Source organism: Canis lupus, chromosome 34 (genome assembly GCF_011100685.1).
Source record: "Canis lupus familiaris isolate Mischka breed German Shepherd chromosome 34, alternate assembly UU_Cfam_GSD_1.0, whole genome shotgun sequence".
Lineage (NCBI taxonomy): Eukaryota > Metazoa > Chordata > Mammalia > Carnivora > Canidae > Canis > Canis lupus.
The window spans coordinates 31457588-31478903 of record NC_049255.1 but is presented as its reverse complement, the minus strand read 5'-3'; the positions used below and the strand labels follow the sequence as shown (position 1 = coordinate 31478903).

Genomic DNA, 21316 nt, shown 5'->3' with positions numbered 1-21316 from the left:
ATAAAAAAGAAGTGATAAAAAATAGGGAAGTCAATAAAATTGCCTGACATAGAAATGAAGAGGAAAAATAAGAGGTTTCTGATAAATAGCTAAAACAGTCATGTATATTGCCACTTATTTTTAGTAATTCTTCAATCAAAGACATTCAAAAGGTTTCTTGATTTTCAAGATAAAAACGTAATTATAGTAATATTCTTATAATTAAAGGACAATGCAAATGTACCATATTCCTCATATATATTTTATACTTTCTACATGAGAATGTAACTTAATTGAATTACAAGTAATTTGGAATTGTGAGTCATCATTTTGTATGAATCACACTTTGGTAAATTCTACTAGATTTAAATATACATATATATGTATAGCGTCTGTTCTCAGGTGTGCATTTTTTCAATATATTTTATGTACAATTATTCTTCAAAGATTTAACACAGCAATATATTTGGAGATATTATTTAAGAAATGGTTTAATATTGTTTTACACACTGTGGGTAGCTGCTGTAAACAGCAGTGTACAAGGTCCAAGGGTTTTCTCCACAGATGAATGCTTTAGCAAGAAAATGATGCTTTATGTGAGCTCCTAGGATGGGAATAATATACAAAAAACTACTCAGAAAGAGTGACGAAGCTGGCACAGGACAGGTTAGAAAAAGGAGAGTTGAGGTTTATTTCCGTGCAGAAGAAAGGGATACAAAAGCTCAGAGGTGAATAGAAATATGATGTGTTCAAGAAATGAATACAGCTTAGCTAGGGCTTAGAGTGTGAAGAAGAGAGTCAAAATATGAAAGAAAAGAAATGGAAGGAATCAGAAATTGGAAAACCTGTAAAACAGTAAATTGGTTTGATTTTTGTCAAAAGGGCAATAGAACTTATTCCAAAATTTTTAAGTGGGGGTAAATATTTTCAAATATTTATAACAGAAAGATAATTCTGACTGAAGTGTAGAAGACACCTGGAAACAAAAAGTTGGAGCTAGAAAGTATTCTTCAGAGACCTTTAGTGGACAGAAAACATAAGTTAGTGGCAGAAGTGGTATAAAGAAAAGTAAATTAATTAAATCAAAAGAAATCAAAATAAAAATTAAGCAGGATCAATAAATAGTGAGTTTTAAAACTGGGAGTTTTTATTCTGTGTTTCTGCCTGTCACAATACAATAAGACCATTTCTTTCATACAGTAGAGTTTCCCATAAGTTAAAAATTACAACAAACTTGGCCTTGAGCCCTATCCTCATCTGAGAAGGAGAGAAACAACTCTCAAGAAAGCCAAGCTATCCATAGTTTTCTCTAATATTGGAACAGATCAATACTTCAATGAAAAAAAATGTACTCTAATCACCAGTTATTACAAGGGAAACCCAAGAAGAAATAATGCAGGCTGAAAGAGTGGGATAATATATTTAAAATGCTCAAAGAAAAAAAGCTGTCAATCAACTATCCTAAATCTAGAAAATAAAAACTTTCCTAGATAAATAAAAATTGAGAGAATTTGTTGGTGGCAAAATTGTCTTATAAGAAATACTAAAGGAAGTTCTATAGGCAGAAAGCAAGTGATCACACTATTGTATATATTCTGAGAGGATTATTGACTATTGATGATTATTGATTACATTTGTCTGAATTCATTAAATTTTACACTTAACATTTATGCTTTTCGGCATATGCAGATTTACTGCAAAAACTAGATATTAAACAACCAAATAATATGATAGCTATTTTATGGTTGCTATGAAAATTAAATAATTAACTATATATAAAACATTTGGTAGACTAATGAAAGCATAGTAAAGAGGACATATTTTAAATGAAAAAGTAAATAGTTTTATTTACATTTTCAAACGTTGGACTTGAACCTAGAATTAAGTGAAAAAAGATTATTTTCAAATATTATCACAAATGGGAGAGGAAAATTAGCAACCAACACCATAGAAATACAAACAATTATAAGAGAATATTATGAAAAACTAAATGCCAATAAATTGGACAACCTGGAAGAAATTGGATAAATGCCTGGAAAAATATACATTACCAAAACTGAAATAGGAAGAAATAGAAAACTTGAATAGACTGATAAACAGCAAAGAAAGTTAATCACCAATAAAAAAAAAAAAAAAATCCCCCAGAAAACAGAAGTCTAGGGCCAGATAAATTCTACCAAACATTTAGAGTTAATACCTGTTCTTCTCATACTATTCCAAAAAATAGAAGAAGAAAAATTTCCAAATCATTCTATTAGACCAGCATCACCATGATACTGAAACCAGAAAAATATTCCACAAAAACAAAACAAAAAACAAAACAAACAAACAAACAAACAAACAAAAAACTATAGGTCACCTTCCCTAATGAACATGGATGCAGAAATTCTTATAAAATACTAGTAAATTAAATCCAAGATTACACTAAAAGAATCATTCACCATGATCAAGTGGAATTTATTCCTAAGAGGCAAAGGGTGGCTCAATATTGACAAATCAATCAACATATATACTACATTATTAAAAGAAAGGATAAGGATCATATGATCATTTCAATAGGTGAAAAAGTATTTGACAAAGCACAATATCCATCCATGACAAAAACCTTCAACGAAGTAGGTTTAAAGGGAACATTCATCAACATCCTAAAAACCATATTTGAAAAACCCACAACTAACATCATATTCAGTGGGGAAAAACTGAGAGCTTTTCCTCTATGTTCAGGAAAAAGACAGGGATGTCCCCTTTTACCACTGTTATTTGACATAGCACTGGAAGTCCCAGCCATAACAATAAGACAACAAGAAGAAATAAAAGGCATCCAAATCAGCAAGGAAGAAGTCACCCTTTCACTATTTGCAGACATGATACTTTATGTAGAAAACTCAGAGAGCCACCAAAAAATTCCTAGAATGGATACATAAATACAGTAAAGCCACAGGACACAAAATCAACATACAGAAATCTGTGGCATTTCTATACATCAATAATGAAGCAGCAGAAACAGAAATAAAGGAATCAGTCTCATTTACAATGGCACCAAAAACAATAAGATACCTAGGAATAAACCTAACCACGGAGGTGAGAGACCTATACTCTGAAAACTGTAAAATGCTGATGAAATAAATCAAAGAGGACACAAAGAAATGGAAAGACATTCCATGCTCATGGATCAGAAAAAAACATGTATTGTTAAAATGTCTATAATGCCTAAGGCAATGTACACATTTAATACAATTTCTATCAAAATACCACCAGCATTTTTCACAGGGCTAGAACAAACAATGCTAAAATTTGTAGGGAACCACAAAAGGCTCCAAAGAGCCAAAGAAACCTTGAAAAAGCAAAGCAAAGCTGGAGACATCACAATTCCAGACTTCATGCTATATTACAAAGCTGTAGTCATCAAGACAGTATGGTACTGGCACAAAAATAGACACATGGATCAATTGAACAGGAAAGAAAATCCAGAAATGAAGCCAAAACTACAGGTTCCATTAATCTTAGACAAGGAATGAAAGAATATCAACGGGAAAAAAGACAGTCTCTTGAACAAATGGTTTTGGGAAAACTGGACAGCAGCATGCAAAAAATGAAACTTTCACTTTCTTACACCATACAGAAAAAATAGATTAAAAATGGATTAAAGACCTAAATGTAAGACATGAAACCATCAAAATCCTAAAAGAAAATACAGGCAATAACCTCTTTGACCTAAGCTATAGCAATTTCATACTAGATAATGGTCTCATGAGGCAAGGGAAACACGAGCAAAAGTAAACTATTAGGACTACATCAGATAAAAAGCCTCTGCACAGAGTGAAGAAAACAACAAAACTAACAGGCAACCTGTAGAATGAGGGAAGATACTTGTAAATGACATATCCAATAAAGGGTTAGTATCCAAGATCTATAAAAGACTTCTAGAACTCAACACCAAAAAAAAAAAAAAAAACTAATACACAGTTTTAAAAAAATGGGCAGCATATATGAATGGACATTTTTCCAAAAAAGATATACGGATGTCCCTCAGACACACAAAAAATGGACAACGTCACTCATCATCGGGGAAATACAAATCTAAACTACAATGAGATATCATCTTACACCTGTCAGAATGGCTAAAATCAAGAACACAGGAAACGGCAGGTGATAGTGATGATGTGGAGAAAGGGGAACTCTCTTCTGCTGGTGGGAATGCAAACTGGTGCGACCACTCTAGAAAACAGTATGGAGGTTCCTCAAAAGGTTAAAAATAGAAATACCTTATGGTCCAGCAATTAGACAGGAATACAAAAATGCTAATTCAAAGGTATACATGCAACCCAGTGTTTATAACAGTATTATCAACAATAGCCAAATTAACGAAATATCCAAATGTCTCTTTACTGATGAATGGGTAAAGAAAAGTAGTATATATAAAATGGACTATTACTCAGCCACAAACAAATACTAGCCATTTGCAACAACAGGGATTGAGCTAGAGAGTACTATGATAAGCAAAATAAATCAGTCAGAGAAAGGCAAATATCCTCTGGTTTCACTCATGTGTGGAATTTAAGGAACAAAACAAAATGAGCAGAGGGGAAAATATTAAAAAAGAGAAAGAGAAAGGCAAACCAAGAAACAGACTCTTAACTACAGTGAACAAACTGATTCCAGAGGGGAGGTGGGTGGGGTGATGGGTGAAAGAGGTGATGGGGATTAAGGAGAACACTTGTGATGAGCACTGGGAGTTGTGTGGAAGTGATGAATCACTAAATTTTACACTTACAATTAATATTATGCTGTATGTTAACTAACTAGAATTTAATAAAAAGTCTTAAAAAAGAATTATTTTCCCTGAAGACAAATGAGTCAGCAAAACCTGTAAAAAAGTAAGAATATCTAGAAATTCAAGTCAAATATATAGACAGCATAATTTTCTTAGGCTGTCTCTATTTTCTATCCCTCTTTGTATTCCATTTCCTAGTCAAGACTAGCCATTGTAGAAATGTTAAATGCAGTATTAATACTTCATTATCCCTAAACAAGTCTATTTTACAATAAAGTAATCATATGAATCCAATTTTAAGCCTTCTTAGCAAATCCACTCTGCAAAACTGTTTAACCACCTTTAAAAGTGTTGTTTTTTGTAGAATTAATGTCATCAACACTGTTTTTAAAAATAAAATACATTTTCATATCTACATTTCAGAATGTCTCTGTTGAAAGCAATTACATGTCTACATTTTACAAGAAATACTATATATAGATGTACTCATGCCTTATAAAAGATCATCTGTTAAAGGGATTATAGTATGTCACTATTACTGGATATTTACTTTAAATGTTATAGACTCTGCACTATGAAGAAAAAGATTAGCTACAAAATACAAATATGGAACAAATATATTAGATATTTCATGGCAAAAATGTGATCATGGTAACAAAATTTTTGTGAGAAAATAAGAAATACATTTAATCTTACACTGTCTTCATAAAAAGCCAACTCAGTCCCTTAAAAGCCAGCTTTATTTTAAATTTTTCCAACTGCCATCTTTTCAGATTATAGTGACAAATACCTCTTCATTGTTTGGCCATTTCATCCTTTATGGACAAGATTGAAAAGGCTACAGCAATTGAATATGCCTGTGGAAAAGCCTTCAGAAAATACTCTTACACACTTACCTTATTAAAGAGATCGGAAGTAGTGCTCTTGCATGAACTGATATTTTGTTGCTACTTCTAGTAAAAATAATAAAATAGAAGGAAAAGGCTTTAAAAAAGATCTAATTCACATAAAATGATAGGGCACAGGGAACAACACAATTCTCTGGATCTGATACAGTGTTTTGAACGTCATTAGTACCATTCAAGCAAACTCAATGTCTACAGATTCTAAATAAGAAAACGAAATACTGTTGTCAGTAACAATTAGCCATTTACAGTCTCTTCAAAACAGAGTTCCATGACAGGTGGATAATTACCAATGAATTTTCAGCAGATCATGAACATCTGTTCAATGCTAAAGGTTTAAAAATTAACTGAAGCGAGGAAAAAATATTTCTAAAGTCTCAGATAAAATAATTTTTGCAGAGATTATTTTATTTCTTTCACAAAACCTAAAAAAAAAAAAAAAAAGAAATCAGTGTTCAGTGTAAGAGTTATCAGGGCAATAGCAAGTAATTAAGACAACTTATCTGCCTAAGATGCCAAATCATAATTAATTATAAATTTGCCAAAGTCATTCTTCCTGTAATTGAAGTAAAAAATTGATTAGAGAAATCACTTAAGTAGCTTGAGAGACAAGTTTGAGAAATCGAACATTAATCCGCATGAATTACCAACGTTTCTTCAATTGACACCTCAGACCTAACGTCGTTTCTGCTTTTGTTGCTGCATTACTCGTCCACTACATCTCACTCTTTAAGGAGGTTATTGGATGGTCTACAGGAGACTAATCTCTTCAAATATTCTTTTGCAGGTAACAGCTGCTCTGGCAATCCAAACAGCTGTGTAAAGCATGAACAATTGTCATCACTCTGGGGGTAATGAGAGTTTATAGCAGTGTTCTAGAGAGTTACCAGCTGCGTCTTTGGGTGTCATAAGCTTCTCAAGTCTTCTGATATCTCTTCATCACCAACCATTTTCTTATTATTTGATCTCATTTATAATATGCTCTTTACTATGAATCCCTCTGAATTACAAGAGTTTTTTATTTTTAATTGTTACATCAAATTGCAAAGAGGAAGAACATGCTATGTTTTTCTAGTGTTCCTCCCTTCTCAAGATCTCTAAATATGACAATCAACAAGACATTTTCAAATGCAAAATGCTGAACAGGAGTTTGGCTTATGACATAAACACGTACACACAAGAACTTTTTGTTTAGTATATGTTTCCCATGCTCTCTCGTGTATTCAAAGGCAATATTAGACAGAGGTAGCTCCTTACACAACTTTCCACCCCATATTTTTCGCTTAATTTAGATATTGGAAAGTTTATCATCTTTCAGGTACAAATTTATATCTTTGGGTAATGTAGAAATCTACCATACCCACTTATGTTGCACTTAACAATAATTCGAATTAAATTGTATCTATGTTTCCTTAGTGCTTCTATCCTTTCATTTTTATTCAAAGACAATTGAAAGATATGATCATCTTGCATTCATTTCATGTTGACTGAGTCACAGTACTAGGTCCTGTATTAGGCATTTAGATTGTGTATGCCTTGCATTGCATTAGTAATCAACATAAATAACTATCACATAGCATGACTTCCCAAGGTGAGAGGAGTAAGTAGAGAGTCACATTGTGGTTCAATTACATTCTCCTTTGGGGTCCTTTGCAGTTGTCACAGGTAAAGTACATTATAGTAATAAAACTTAATGACATAAGGAACAGATAATTTTTCAATGGAAAAGGACACTCTGTTCTTTGCGGCAAAAAATCTAAAGCACTATTTTGGGTACCCAAAGATATATGGAAATCCAGTAGCCATTTGGATATCTCACTTTGATATTCCAGGAAAAATCTCATTCAGTTCCTGATATTGAGCATCATTTTCAGTCAAATTCTAGAGTAGCAATCCAGGTAAAAGATTGAAAATCTATCGGCAATGAAAGGAGGAAGGTGAAAGCATGAGAGAGGAATTGATGAGCAGCACAGCAAGAGAATTACAGTAAAATAAAACAGAGTGAGAGGAATGCAGTTTGTAAAGGTAAAGGGAGAAAAAGAAAGTTGCATCTTCAGGCATAGAATCATTTTTAACATTTTATCCCCACTGGCCTCCAAAAGTATGTATTTTGTGACATATTAGTCAACATTAATTGTTTTTTTCTGCTGTAATGAGAAAACATTCCAACTTAATGATTTTGCAGTCTGTCATTCAGTAACTAAGTGTCTGTGTACACCAGGAACTCAGAACATGTTAGGTGAGAAATGTTGAGAAGTGCAGCAGTTTGATATCACAGAACAAACTTATTAAATGGATACATAGGTTCAATAAAAATATCAATTGTCAGCATTTGTGCACAGTTAGAATCCTCTCTGTACACACACACACACACACACACACACACACCCCTGATAGATACATCACACATACACTTGATAGATGCATCAAATTAAAAGGATTTAAATGAATTTGGGGTATGTTCTAGTTAGTCAAGGTATAATTCACTTGTGTTTCTTATTGAAGCTTAGTTTTTAGATGCATTAACGTAATTGCAATATCAGTTTAGCTTTAGTACAAAAATAGTGAAAATAAGGAGTTATTTGCATTATTGAACACCTACTGAACAAAGTATTTTTAACTTTAACACCTATTAAAACAAAGTATCAGCATTCCCGGTTTACAGATGAGGCTACTCTTATTAGCTAGTTATCACGGAACAATATCCAGAAGCCTCTGTTTATAAGACTCTTTACATTTTAAAAAGAAAAAAAATCATTCAGAGAAGGATAGCTTCTATCCCTGGCATTTGTCATTACATTCTTCCAGTTATTATATCATTAGCCTGCATCATTCACCAAAGAACATTATTCTACATGTTAAATTGACTGATACACTGAAATGACAAAGTTTTAATCTTCACTAAAATTTTAAAAGACATACAGCTATATTTGGCTGGGGAAGCTGCCACTGATTCATTTATAGATTTTTTTTCTCTAACTGCAGTAAAGTTGCAGCCTTTCTTCCAAGCCTATCATACATTATAAAAGAGCAGTGCTTCAATTAATTCAATTTCCAGTAGAAGGATCTGGAAATAAAATTACTTGAACAGGATGTGGTTTAGTTGGTTAAGGGAAAAATGGCCTTTTAAAATTCAAAAATAAAATATTCTTTCCATTTAAGATAAAAGCAATCTAATGATGGCATGTATAGTGAAATGTTACATCCATTTAGAAGCAACATATTAAGTATCATAAGCATGGAAATTAGAATGCACTAGTCCCAGTGGCAATGGTGCATTCAGAAGTAGACAAAACCTAAGCTATCTCTATATTCACAATTGACAAAGAAAAAAGAATCCGTTTCTCTGTTTCTCTAATTTGAATGCCATGTACCTTCACTCCATAGGTACTTATTGATCCCATTCGTGTGTGTAGTCTATTGTTTTTAAGCACTGAAGAATTTTCATTTTCTAAATTGGATGTAGGGCTTGCTTTCTGTATATATAAAACCAATTCAGAGAAACAGGTTTTTATGTGCGTTTGTTGTAACACAAAGGAGTATCACAGAGCTCAGGGAATGAGACGTTAATGTTAGCCAGAGGAGGCTGGAAAAAATAAATCAGGACAGAAACCTTCTATTGGCAGCTGATGGCTAAGTATGAACATTAATATAAAGATTAAAAGAATAAACACATTTTGGGGTAGGCAATGATAGAAATAATCATTTTGAGTTAGGAATGAGCAGGAGATATTAAAAGTAAATAGGCTGTTGTCTTTCCAAGGTGAAGAACACGGGCTAGAGAACAGTGGAAAGTAGTACGGAAGAATCACAACTTTGGAAGTAACAGATAAATCCATGATTTCCTTTGTGATGATTTAATATATTATAAAAAAGCATGTACGTCTCATTGGTTAAAACATTATAAGATGTTTTCCATGTCTAATTCCATTGCATACTAAATAGTAAAGTGATATGCCAAGAAAGCATTTATTTAGTTGAAAAAGCTCTACACTATCTCCTAGAATCTTAAGTAGTATAGTGAGTTTCTCCATTGTCAACTCTAAGGAGCAGTTGGCACACTTGTAACTGAGTTGCTTTATAAGAGGGAGTAAAGGACTTTTTGTTTTTATTTTGTTTCCTTATCCAGTACATGAAGCATGATGATCAATTCCAATAGAAGACAAAAGAATGTGCTATGGAAAGGTGAGCAACATTATAATGCTTAGACAAATGCACCTTAACAGTAGAGGTCTGAGCAGGAGTAAAAGAAATCTCATGGTGAAAAGATCATTATTTTTCCTTCTCTCTTTCTGGTTTTCTAAGTACTTCTAGTGTATTATAATTATAAATATATTTTTACATATAGTTATAAATATAATCATAAATATCAACCATACCTACATATAATGGATTTAAGAATGATGAATATGCATGATATAATATATATTTAATTAATAAAATTATGAGGAGAAGTCTGGAAGATTAAAACCTCCATTTTAAAGGCAAAACTAAGGCCAACCATATGGATATATGATATATAATGTATAATATATAAATAATATATAAGTATATAATATATAATCATATAATAGAATGTTCTATATGTGACATAGCATATATAATTGAAGTTATTTTATGCCATATATAAAATAAATTTATAACATAATTATTAGATAGTATGTTTCAAGTTAAAAGCCAAACTAATTTCCAGAAAAAAATTATCATAATTAAATTTGAAGGAACTCATTTTTTAATATAACAAATGAACATTAATCTCTTTAAGAACAATGAATTCTGGACATCATTAAACCCGACTCTAAGCCATTCTCCTCATTATAAGAAACTTTACGGCCTGAAAAACTGCAAAAAGTTTATTTCATGTGAAATATGGTTTGTGTGTGTCAACTGTTACTCAAAAATAATCATCATCAGGAATTTTTATTTTAAATTTAAAATAATCCAAATTCTGAAAATAAGTGTATATTGAAGCCACAGACAGAAATATGTTGCCAAATCTATTCTTTAATAAGTTATGCTTTATTGGCCTGCACTCATCTTCTCTCTTTATAATTAATCTACTGCAACAGTGAGAAAGTTATTTTTAATGTTCTCTGAAGTTATTTACTGTATAAAATTATGCAGGACTCCTTGCACAACCCTAAGGAACAACCTTATCTTGGAGGAAAAGTTACCAAAACAATTTTATTTTTGTTCGGATGTTGGAAGTCTTTGCTTTGTTTTCTTTTTTTTTCCCCCTTCAGAAGATTGCAAAAGTACTAGAATTAGAAAAATTATCCGAGGATGGCATGAAAATTCTGATGTTTTAAAGATTTGAAAAGCTGTAAGATTACCATCCAAATAAAAAGACAAATGTTTCACTAATGTTTCACTAGACATCATTTTTTAGTAAACAAAATTTAAATGTTGGAGAAAATAAGAAACAAAGGCAATTTTTTACAAATAGTACAAAATGGTTCAAAGACTCAGAAATGAATAATCACACTTAAAAGAAATTAGATTTATTCAGTAAAAATAAAATGCATAGGTCAAGGAATAAATAAGGAAAGAATTGTATTTATAGATACATGGGAAATGTAATATTGTCTGTGCAATAGTTTTACAGAATTCTATTTTGCTAAAAGCAGAATAATACTCAGTAATCAAATATGCTCTATTTTAGTTATAATGACCTTTTCTCTGCAATGAAATCACAGAAATTTGGAATTCTTACTCATAATAATGATATACTTATTGGTTTAGTGTTTTTTAAATGAAATTAGTTCCCAACATTTCTCCACAATTATAAAGAAGCAATTAAATTTGAGTGCAATTATTTTTATGTGTACTTTGAAATTGAAAATATATCTAGGTAATATATTTAGAATAAGCTTTATTGCACACATTCATTTTCCTATTGACTTTTAAGGAAGCTCAGCTTTTTTTTTCTTACAATGTATTACAAATGTCTTCTTTTCACTTTTTTTATTTTTTTAAAAATGTTTTATTTATTTATTCATGAGACACTGAGAGAGAGGCAGAGACATAGGCAGGGGGAGAAGCAGGCTCCTCAAGGGGAGCCTCATGAGGGACTCAGTCCTGGGACCCTGGGACCACAACCTGAGCCAAAGGCAGGCTCTCAACCACTGAGCCACTCAGGCGTCCCTCCCTGTCTTTTCTTTTAAATTCTACTTAAGCTACTCAAATTTACTGAACACCCATAAATAAAGTTTATGGTAATACAGACTGTATTTTGGACAAATAATACTGTATTGTAGTCATTATAATTTTATGTATACAAAGTATTAATTAGTTAAGCATAAGCTTTAAAAAAAAAACTATGTTTTATGTTTTACTTTGTTCTCATTTTCCACTTTTTAAAACTGGCATGAATATCTAAAGGTGAGCCATTCAACAGGATAGCCCTCAGCTACATGTGGCTATTTAAATTTAAGTTAGAATTGAATAAAATATGATAAAATACAAAATTTGGTTCCTCAAAAACACTCACTTCATTTTTATCTCAGTAAATTTTAAAACACAGATCTTTGCCTCTTCCCATGTAGTTTATTTCTCTTGTTATAATACCCATACGACCCCCGTTCTCTTATTTGAATATTACCATCACCTCAGGATACTTGCTCAAACTTATCCCTGCTTTATCAACTCTAACCAAGTTACTAGATTTTACCGAGATTTTTGCTTGCTATGAATTCAAGGCCTACACTGTAGCATGTTTACTCCATAATTAATGATTACTTCTTTTGGGAATAGGCATTGGCCCTGGAGACTAACAGACCTGGGTTCAATGCCTGGCTCAGCTACTCATAAACTTGATGATCTCGGCAAATGATGTAGTCTATGCTTCATGCATGGAATTAGGACAATGATGGCATCTAATTTAGAATAATTTTATATGGCTTAAATGAGGTACTGAAAAAGTACTAAACCTTTGCTCTGGTCTGTGAACTTCAAAAGAGCCTTAGCTTCCCCCACCCTCCCACCCCCTGGGGGGGAGAGGATGGCTGGAGTGGGCTGGAGTTGGGTATTTCCTATGTGGCAGTATTTAGTATTGTTAGACTTTTTTCTATAAATTTTTACTTATTTGTTACCATTTTTGGTGCTTTTTGTTTCTTTTTGTTGTCTGATTTCTGTGGCTATGACTTTCAGTAGATGTTGAATAAAAGTGGTGAGAACAAACCTCATTGTCTTATGCCTGACCTTAGGGGAAAAGCTTTCAGTTTTTCACCATTAAGTATATCAGCTGTGGGTTTTTCATAAGGGGCCTTTATTATATTGAAGTATGTTAGTTCTAAACCTACTTTGTTGAGGATTTTTATGGTGAATGGTTGTTGTATTTTGTCATAGGCTTTTTCTGCATCTATTGAAATGATCATGTGGTTTTTATTCTTTCTCTTATTGAAGTTGTATAGCACAATGCTTAATTTGCAAATATTTAATCACTCTTGCATCCCAGGAATAAATTCCATTTGATTGTGGTGAATGATTATTTTTAACGTATTGTTGGATTTGGTGTGCTACTATTTTGTTGAGGTTGTGGCTTTAACATTCTTGCTTTATATTTAGAGACGTGGTGTTCTACTTTATGGAATTTGAAATTTTTGATTGATTTAATGTGAAATTTCATGTGTTTAAAAAAGTGTACTTTGTGAGTTTAAATTGTCTATGTATGGTTATTACATAATGCTTTATTATTTTACATCATATATAAATTTTATATAATTTCTATGATATAAATATATCATTTATATTTTATATCACTTATTATTACCTTTTTGTTTAATTTTGTTGCATATTACTACACTACTTTTTTCTGGTTAATACTTTTTTAAAAAAAGATTTATTTGTTTATGAAAGAGAGAGTGGGGGAAGGGATAGAAGAAGAGAGAAAGACAATCTCAAGGAAACTCCCTGCTAAGTGCAGAGCCCCACATGGGGCTTCATTTCATAACCTTGAGATCATGACCTGAGCCAAAATCAAGAGTCAGCTGCTCAACTGACTGAGCCACTCAGGTGCCCCCTTGGTTAGCACTTTTATCCATCCCTTCATTTTTAATTTCCATTTATGATTTTTTTAGATGTAAGCCTTGAAAACATCATATACCTAGAATTTGTTTTCTTACCTTAACCTAGTGTGCCTGTGTTAATAAGGAGGGCACAAGATGAGATGAGCACAGGGTGTTATACTGTATGTTGGCAAATTGAATTTAAATAAAACATATTTTAAAAAAAGTTATTTTAACTTATTGTGACTGATGGATATGCTTGAAATTATTCTTATATTCTTATTTTTCCATTTACATGATATTTTTTGTTTAGACACACACACTGCTCATTCAGGGAAATCTGTACAGTTCATGGGGTTTTTTTGTCCATTTTATTTTATTTTATTTTTTGAATAAAGCCAACCTAAGAGACATGTAAAACATTTTCATGTCTTATAGATAGTCTTAGGAAAGAAAGAAGTTCGTAGCAAAAGACCATATTTGTATACTTGGAAAGTACAGCATTGCTTGGTAAATTATTTAAAAGAAATTTCCTTAAACATTTTTACAGTCTTACCAAAAAGAATCTAGTATCTTCCTACAGAAATTGTTATTTGGGTAACTTGATTAGTAAATTGGTTAGAAATAAATATCCTATTATACATTTGTGGCATAACGATTGACTAATGGTCTTCAGTAACTATTATTTATTTCTTGCCTCATTGCATGCCGATGATATCTTTTTTTTAGAGGCCTAGAGAATTTCTAGTTTTATTCTTTTTTCACAAGGAGAGTCTAAGATAAATTAATTTTATAAATTTTGATTCCAGAATGAAGCACTTTTTATTCACAAAGTATGGAACTGGTAAAACACTTAATTTGGGACACACCAAGAAAACAGTAAGATTGCTATACAACACTTAGAATTACTATAGTTGATGTCTACAATCCATCCCAACCTTGGAAATCCATTCTTTCTGCATGGAGAATTAAAGAATCATTTTGGCCAAGTGGGAGAGAAGGTATACAATTCCTTTCAATGCCCTTGTGTCTTCCACTTCTCCACTAGCAATTGCACCTTTCTTTTTATTCTTCAAGGCCTGTATTGCTCACAGTCCAACTAGCATTTGCACACTAAAGCTAGAAAAGGCTACTTCCACAAAAAACTAGACTCAGATTTCCACTCCAGGCTTTTATAGAACTTTAAGCTACCTAAATTTGTCAGGTGGAAAGATATAATTATTATCAAATGAAGACATTGGCTTGGATTAGAACTGATTAAAACATATACAAATATGCCACACACACACACACACACACACACACACACACACACACACACGAAAAGCTTGGAGATTTAAAGGAGAGAAATGAACGGAAAAGAACATGTTCTGGGAATTACAAGACTTGAATTCTGGTCCTTACTCAGCATTTATTAGCCATGTGGCCTTGCAAAAGTAAATTAAACCCATCTATGAATAGAAAGATGAAAATTAGATGAACTTTAAGGTCTGTTCTAGTTCTGCTACTGGAGACAATTTAATTTTTGAAGGAAAATATTGTTAAGCCTGAAATTTAAAAAGGTCAATTAACCAAAGTTCTCCAGGGAAATATGCCACTGACACAAAGATTTTTGTGGTAATAAAGAATGGAAGTCTGCTTTCAGAACATTATAAGCAATGTTGAGCTTTAAGACATGGTTTGTTAATTTATAGGTATAGAAAAGTGATTTGAAAGCACAAAAGTTTATACACATATTAAACTATACACTTAGAATTGCTATAAAAGCTCTCCTAAGCAAATTTTGAATTTAAAAGAATAAAACACTTTTAGACTCAGAGGGAAAGATAAGATAAAAAATATGAGAGGCAAAAATAGGAACCATGGTACTCTCCAGACACATTAATTTAACTAGAAAAACAATGAAAATATATATATAGACGTGATGAGTAACCTGTGGAACATTTTGAAACTTATCACTGATGTGACATCTATCTTTTAACCTATTTGCCTTCAAAAGCTTGAATTAAAGGAATCTCCTTCATCTGAAGTGTTATAAATAAGGCATCATTCTATTTGTTTTTAGGATTCTATACCTTTCCACAAGCTGTCGAGAGACTATTCCAACCCCATTGCAATTTAGCACAGCATTGACAACCTCCTTTTGCAATTTCATGTAGAAAATTATTATTTGGTGCAGCTGACACAATTTTTATGAAGGTAGCTAAGTGAAAATTAAAATTTTAAATTTCAATATGGAGAAAGAAAAAAAAAACATCTTCTGACATTCAGAAGCTAGCCTGGTAATCACAGATAATGCATGTGGTCTCTGTTGAACACAAGAAATTCACAGAACTCTAGAATACTAATATCAGAGAAGCAGCTGTGATAACAATAAAGCAAAGTTATAGCCATACCACCCAGAGAGGGACCTTCTGTATTCCCAGTGAGGAGAACACAGAACATTGTCCAAACCACAAAAAAACAAACAAACAAACAAACAAAAAAACAAAAAAAACACTAAAAAGGCTGACAGAATGGCTCCTGATTCTTATAATGACAACTTTTTTCTTTTTGATGAAAATTTGGAATTATATCCAATTCCTGACAACATTCAATATGTAGCAAACCCCATTTCTTGAAAAGCTCACAAAAATTACCGTAACACAAACACAAATCCCATAGGTCCTCTTGCTGAGATACCTACAGTTCTTCAGGATATACAACCTCTACCTTTTCAATGATGTAATAATCCCAATTTTATCTTACTGCAGTGAAGTCCCTTGAGGTTTTTGACAGAAGTTGAGGATCCACCAAGATTCAGCTAAAGCCCTCACTGCCAAAGATAAAGACTAATGATAGTGTGCACATTGGCAATCCCCGTGGATAGACCCAGATGAAACTAAGCCTGTAGTTGGATGGTAAACTCAGGCTAAATTGAGCACCATTATTTTGCTGAAGCTCTTCATAGTTGAATTCATTTTGTTTTGGTTGTTTGCCAAGAAATAAAGTTATCTGGGAATTTTGGTTATCTGATTAGGTTTCTATAGTTTATAAATGATTTTTTTCTAGACTTCTAACTTCTATTACTATGTTTTTTAACTTGCCTTCTGTCTTGTGTGTTTTCTTGTTTTGTTTTGTCTCGTTTGAAATTTATAAAGAAAATAAAAATGGGAGAGTGGAGGTGGTTTGATTAACTTCCTTGAACCAGCTCTGGGATTGAAAAGTTCTTAAATTCTCCTCAGACTGGAGTCTGGAGAAATTTGTCCTTTGCTCACCATTTGACACCTTACAAAGAACTTCGTTCTCAGTTGTGTCTTTATGTTTCTGAGAATTTGTTTAGTTATCAGCTCAAATCAGAAGGCTTGCCAATTCTTTTTTGGTCAAGTTCCAGAGAACACAAGTTTGCAGAAGCATCATCCTTACAGATCATTGCAGATCTTATGTTGTCTTTTTAATATAAAATGTAACTATTTTAAGCCAAATATCTTCTTTATTCATATTTCTTTATTATAATGTTAAATTATATGTTTATTTCTCAAATTGGCACAATTTCCCCAGGACAATTTGAAATAGTAGGGACTACATTTTGAAATTTTGTGCTGAAAAGAATTAATCTACTAAGAGGAGCCTAGAACAAACAAACAACAGATGAACAGCTTTGAAGGAGGATAAAACATTTTGCTTATCAGATGAAATGTTCCACTTATGTTTCTACTTTGGAGATTAATAAGTATTTTAATAAATTATACAGCTTGTTAAATTTTTCAAGGGCCCAAGTTACTATTTCAACCACACTTTTTTATCTTTTTGATGTATACATGTCAAATGCCTTTCACTGCATCTAAACTTTCTGCCTTCTCCTGGCAGAGAAAAGAACATTAGCTTTTTTTAAGTGATAATTTCATATATGTCTGAATTGTCTCCACCTCACGTCATTTCTTTGTTTTATTTCCTCTTGCCTTCTTTTTCCTCACTTTTGAAATTTTAAAGATTGATGAGGGAAAAATAATTGTATTGTTATGTGCATACTCTTAGGAATGTCTGATCTGGAAAGGCAGTCAAAAATGTCTAAAAGATACAAAGAGTAGTAATTAAACTCTTTTTTATGTCTTTTTATGACCTTACAAAGTATATTTGCATAATAGCCTTCATTCATATAGTTACTAGTTACAAAGAAAAAGTTCCAAGACAGAAGAAGAGCTTTTGGAATGATTTTTCAAAGTCTTTAAAATTTAGCTTACCATTTAAAAATGTCAGCACAATATTTTGCCTGTACAAGATCAGTATTAACTATCTTATGATTTGAGTTTAAACTTCTTGAATTTCCTGAATTGAATTTATGAGTTAAGTAGATTATAACATTTCCATAACTTGCTCAAAATAATATATGTATTAAAATAATATAAAATATATAATAAAACATTAGAACATGTAACATATAAAATTATGTATGTAGCTAAATGGAATGCTAATGACTAACACCTTTGTAAAGAGTTTATCTCATACTATCCTTTTTTAAAGATTTTAATTTATGCATGAGAGACACAGAGAGAGAGAGGCAGAGACATAGGCAGAGGGAGAAGCAGGCTCCCCACAGGAAGCCTGATATGGGACTCCATCCGAGGACCCCGGGATCATGACCTGAGCTGAAGGTAGACGCTCAACCACTGAGCCACCCAGATGCCCCTAATTCATACTATCCTTAGCCAAAAATGATTATGTTTATTAATAACTAAAGATTATGTAGTAGGACAATTTCTTTTTTTGTTGTTGTTTTTTTAGGACAATTTCTTAATAGAAGTGTATACTGTAAACACTGATCACCAATATAATTGTAACTTACCTTATTTATTTAAATGGCTAAAATTGAGAAAACATGCAAAGGCCTTTCCTGATATTGTGTGTGTGTGTGTGTGTGTATTTTATATATATATATATATATATATATATATATATATATATATGAATACATTTTTGTCACCTCAAAATTTGTTAAAGTAATATGAAGTGAGTTGTCATGGAGAAAGAGAATAGCTAAACAATTTTCATTGTGTATCATATTAATTTTTTTTATGTGCTTTTTTTCCTTGTGTCAGAAAAAAAGGAAAGTCATTAAATTTGGTTGATTACTATTTGGTTTAAATCATTATATATAAAGTTGATAATATAAATGAATGAAATCAACTAGGTAAAATAATTACAGAAAAGTATGAATATGTATAAAAGATAACAGATATGATTTTTCTCTTATTAAGAAAGTTTTCACAGTTTATCAAGGGAACAAATTTAATGGTATATTAACTAAAACAATATATATATATTGTTTTATATATAACATATATATTGTTTTATATATAACATATAATATATATTGTTTATAATATATATATATGTATATATATCTTTTTTGTTTTTTGAGAGGAGAGAGAGAGAGAGAGCAGAGAAGGGCAAAGGGAGAAGGAGGGAGAGAATCCCAAACAGGCTCCATACTCAGGGTGGAACCCAAGCAGAGCTCGATCTCATGACCCTGAAATCATGACCTAAGCTAAAATCAAGAGTCAGACACTTAACCAACTGAGCCACCCAAGAAATCCAATTAATTATATTTTAAAGCTTTAGCTAAAAGTTTTCAATGTATTGCCGATTTGCATGTTTACATATCTCTGTATGTCTCAATACAGATCTATAAACATGTTAATATTTAGCTTAATAAAAAATATTTCATAAGTAACACATAAAATAAGGTAGAATCATGTCTTTCATTTCCTGTAAATTGCTATTTTCTGCCCATATGTAGAGAGCTTCATTTTTTTCACCAAAATGTTCTGTTAAATCTCCCTTTTAACATATTGTTAAACAGAATTGTGAAACATTTCTTACTTTTTAAAAATGTTAAAGTCCTAACCATCATTGTTGTTTATTACTTTATATTGTTAAAATTGTGTCTATAAATGCTTTTTCCTTTAAATATGTTGCTAATCTTGTCTTGTTTAAAACCTATGATTAACTTTGCCTTTCTCATATTCAGACCCCAAATTCTTAATAATACATATCATATATGCATAAACCAATTATGATTTTCCTAAACTGGTCACTAGGAAACACAAAGATTTCCACATTTTTTCCAGATTTTGGCTATTCTAATAGAAATATAGCAGTATGTCATTATTGTTTTAGTTCGCATTTTCCTGATGGCATATGATGTGGCCTATTTTTTCATATGCTTTTCTTCCTCCTATATCTTCTTTTGTGAAGTTTCAGTTCAGATCTTAGGCTCAAGTTTTAATTGGGCTGCTTGTTTTCATATTGTTGATTTTTAAGAATTCCTTGTATATTTTGGATAACAATCTTTTATCCAACATGTCCTTTGCAAATATTTTCTTTTAGTCTCCAGCCTTTCCTCTTATTCTCTTGACATTATCTTTCACAAAACAGAAGTGACCAGGTACATTTCAATTTTAAAAAGGTACACTTATGATTAAATTCAAAGATTGGTAAATAAAGACTACAAATGGACTTGTTTCCAAGATTCTGAGTTCACAAAGTCTTTTTACATTTTTGTCCACAAAATGTTTGGACAGGCACTACTAAGGCCCCTGAAAATTATATGGAAATCATTAAAGAGCTATTGTTTGTTTTAATCTTCCTTTAAGTCCAAGAGCCAAAGCACATCTACCTTGTATCAAAGCACTAGCAACAAAACTGATAAAAGTTTCAGTTTCTTTTCTTGATCTTACTAAACTTAATGATACTCTATGTTTTATAAACTCTTCTATTGACAGGAACATCACTTCTTCATTAATTGCCTTTCCTCCTATAACATAGTGTTTCCCCTTCATATGCAGCTATCCATTGGTGCAGAACTCTAAAAAGAGTCACGTTTCGCCACTAATAATGAAGAAAACTAAGTCAATAATTGCTTAACTATGTTTGAATACTTATCCATATCATGTACAAATTCTCTAAAATATCCTATGGATAAACATGTATTAAAATTTTAAACTTAAAAAAAAAAACCTGAAAATGTCCAAGCAAGCTGCATTGTCACTGACATCAATTTACTATTAAAATATACAATTATTCTAGGAATTAAATAATTTAGTCAATTGGATCCATTGCCCTCACCAATAACTTCCAGCTAACAAATGATAGGGGAGAATGTATTTGCCCTAATACTAGATATGATTATGGGTTATATGATAATATTAAAATACTTTGGAGGCAGATATTTCTTGCAGTCTATAGAAACCACCCATAGGAACGCCTGGGTGGCACAGTTGGTTGTGTCTGCCTTCAGCTCGGGTCATGATCCCAGGGTCCTGAGACTGAGCCTGGAGTCAGTCTTAGGAGGAGCCTATTTCACCCTCTGCCCCTCCCCAAGCTCATTCACTTGCTTGTCTCTCTCATAAATAAGTAAAATCTTAAAAAAAAAAAAAAAGAAAGAAACCTTAAATTTAAGATTGTTATAAATTCACCAGAAACTAACCATAGAAGTGGGCTGCTTTTACCCATGACAACAGAATAGGTTAATGACCACAAAAGTGAACAACTTCTGAACAAGATGAGAGAACAAGATGAATTTTCTAATTCTGCAGTAGGCTCTTTCTTCTTTTTCTTGTATCATTAATCCTCCATACTATTACACTTTGACATGCTCTTTTAATTAACAA

General features: G+C 31.9%; 2 long non-coding RNA genes across 6 annotated transcripts in view; one reads left to right on the top strand and one right to left on the bottom strand.

Moving 5' to 3' along the window:
- The window catches only part of LOC111093895, a 44961-nt gene extending 28236 nt beyond the window's left edge, over window positions 1–16725 (top strand). Inside the window, exons 1-4 of one of the 2 annotated variants that reach the window (XR_005383951.1) lie at window positions 6451–6509; window positions 9788–9843; window positions 14474–14665; window positions 16418–16705. This is a non-coding gene — a long non-coding RNA (uncharacterized LOC111093895). Of the gene's footprint in view, window positions 1–6450; window positions 6510–9787; window positions 9844–14473; window positions 14666–16417 lie in introns of those variants that run through there. The other variant, XR_005383949.1, reaches the window with a different exon arrangement.
- LOC102156697 overlaps window positions 1–21316 on the bottom strand; it is an 87612-nt gene that overhangs the window by 2581 nt on the left and 63715 nt on the right. For all 4 annotated transcript variants that reach the window (XR_005383946.1, XR_005383945.1, XR_005383947.1 and 1 more), the window contains one exon: window positions 5949–6083. This is a non-coding gene — a long non-coding RNA (uncharacterized LOC102156697). The remainder of the gene's footprint in view (window positions 1–5948; window positions 6084–21316) is intronic.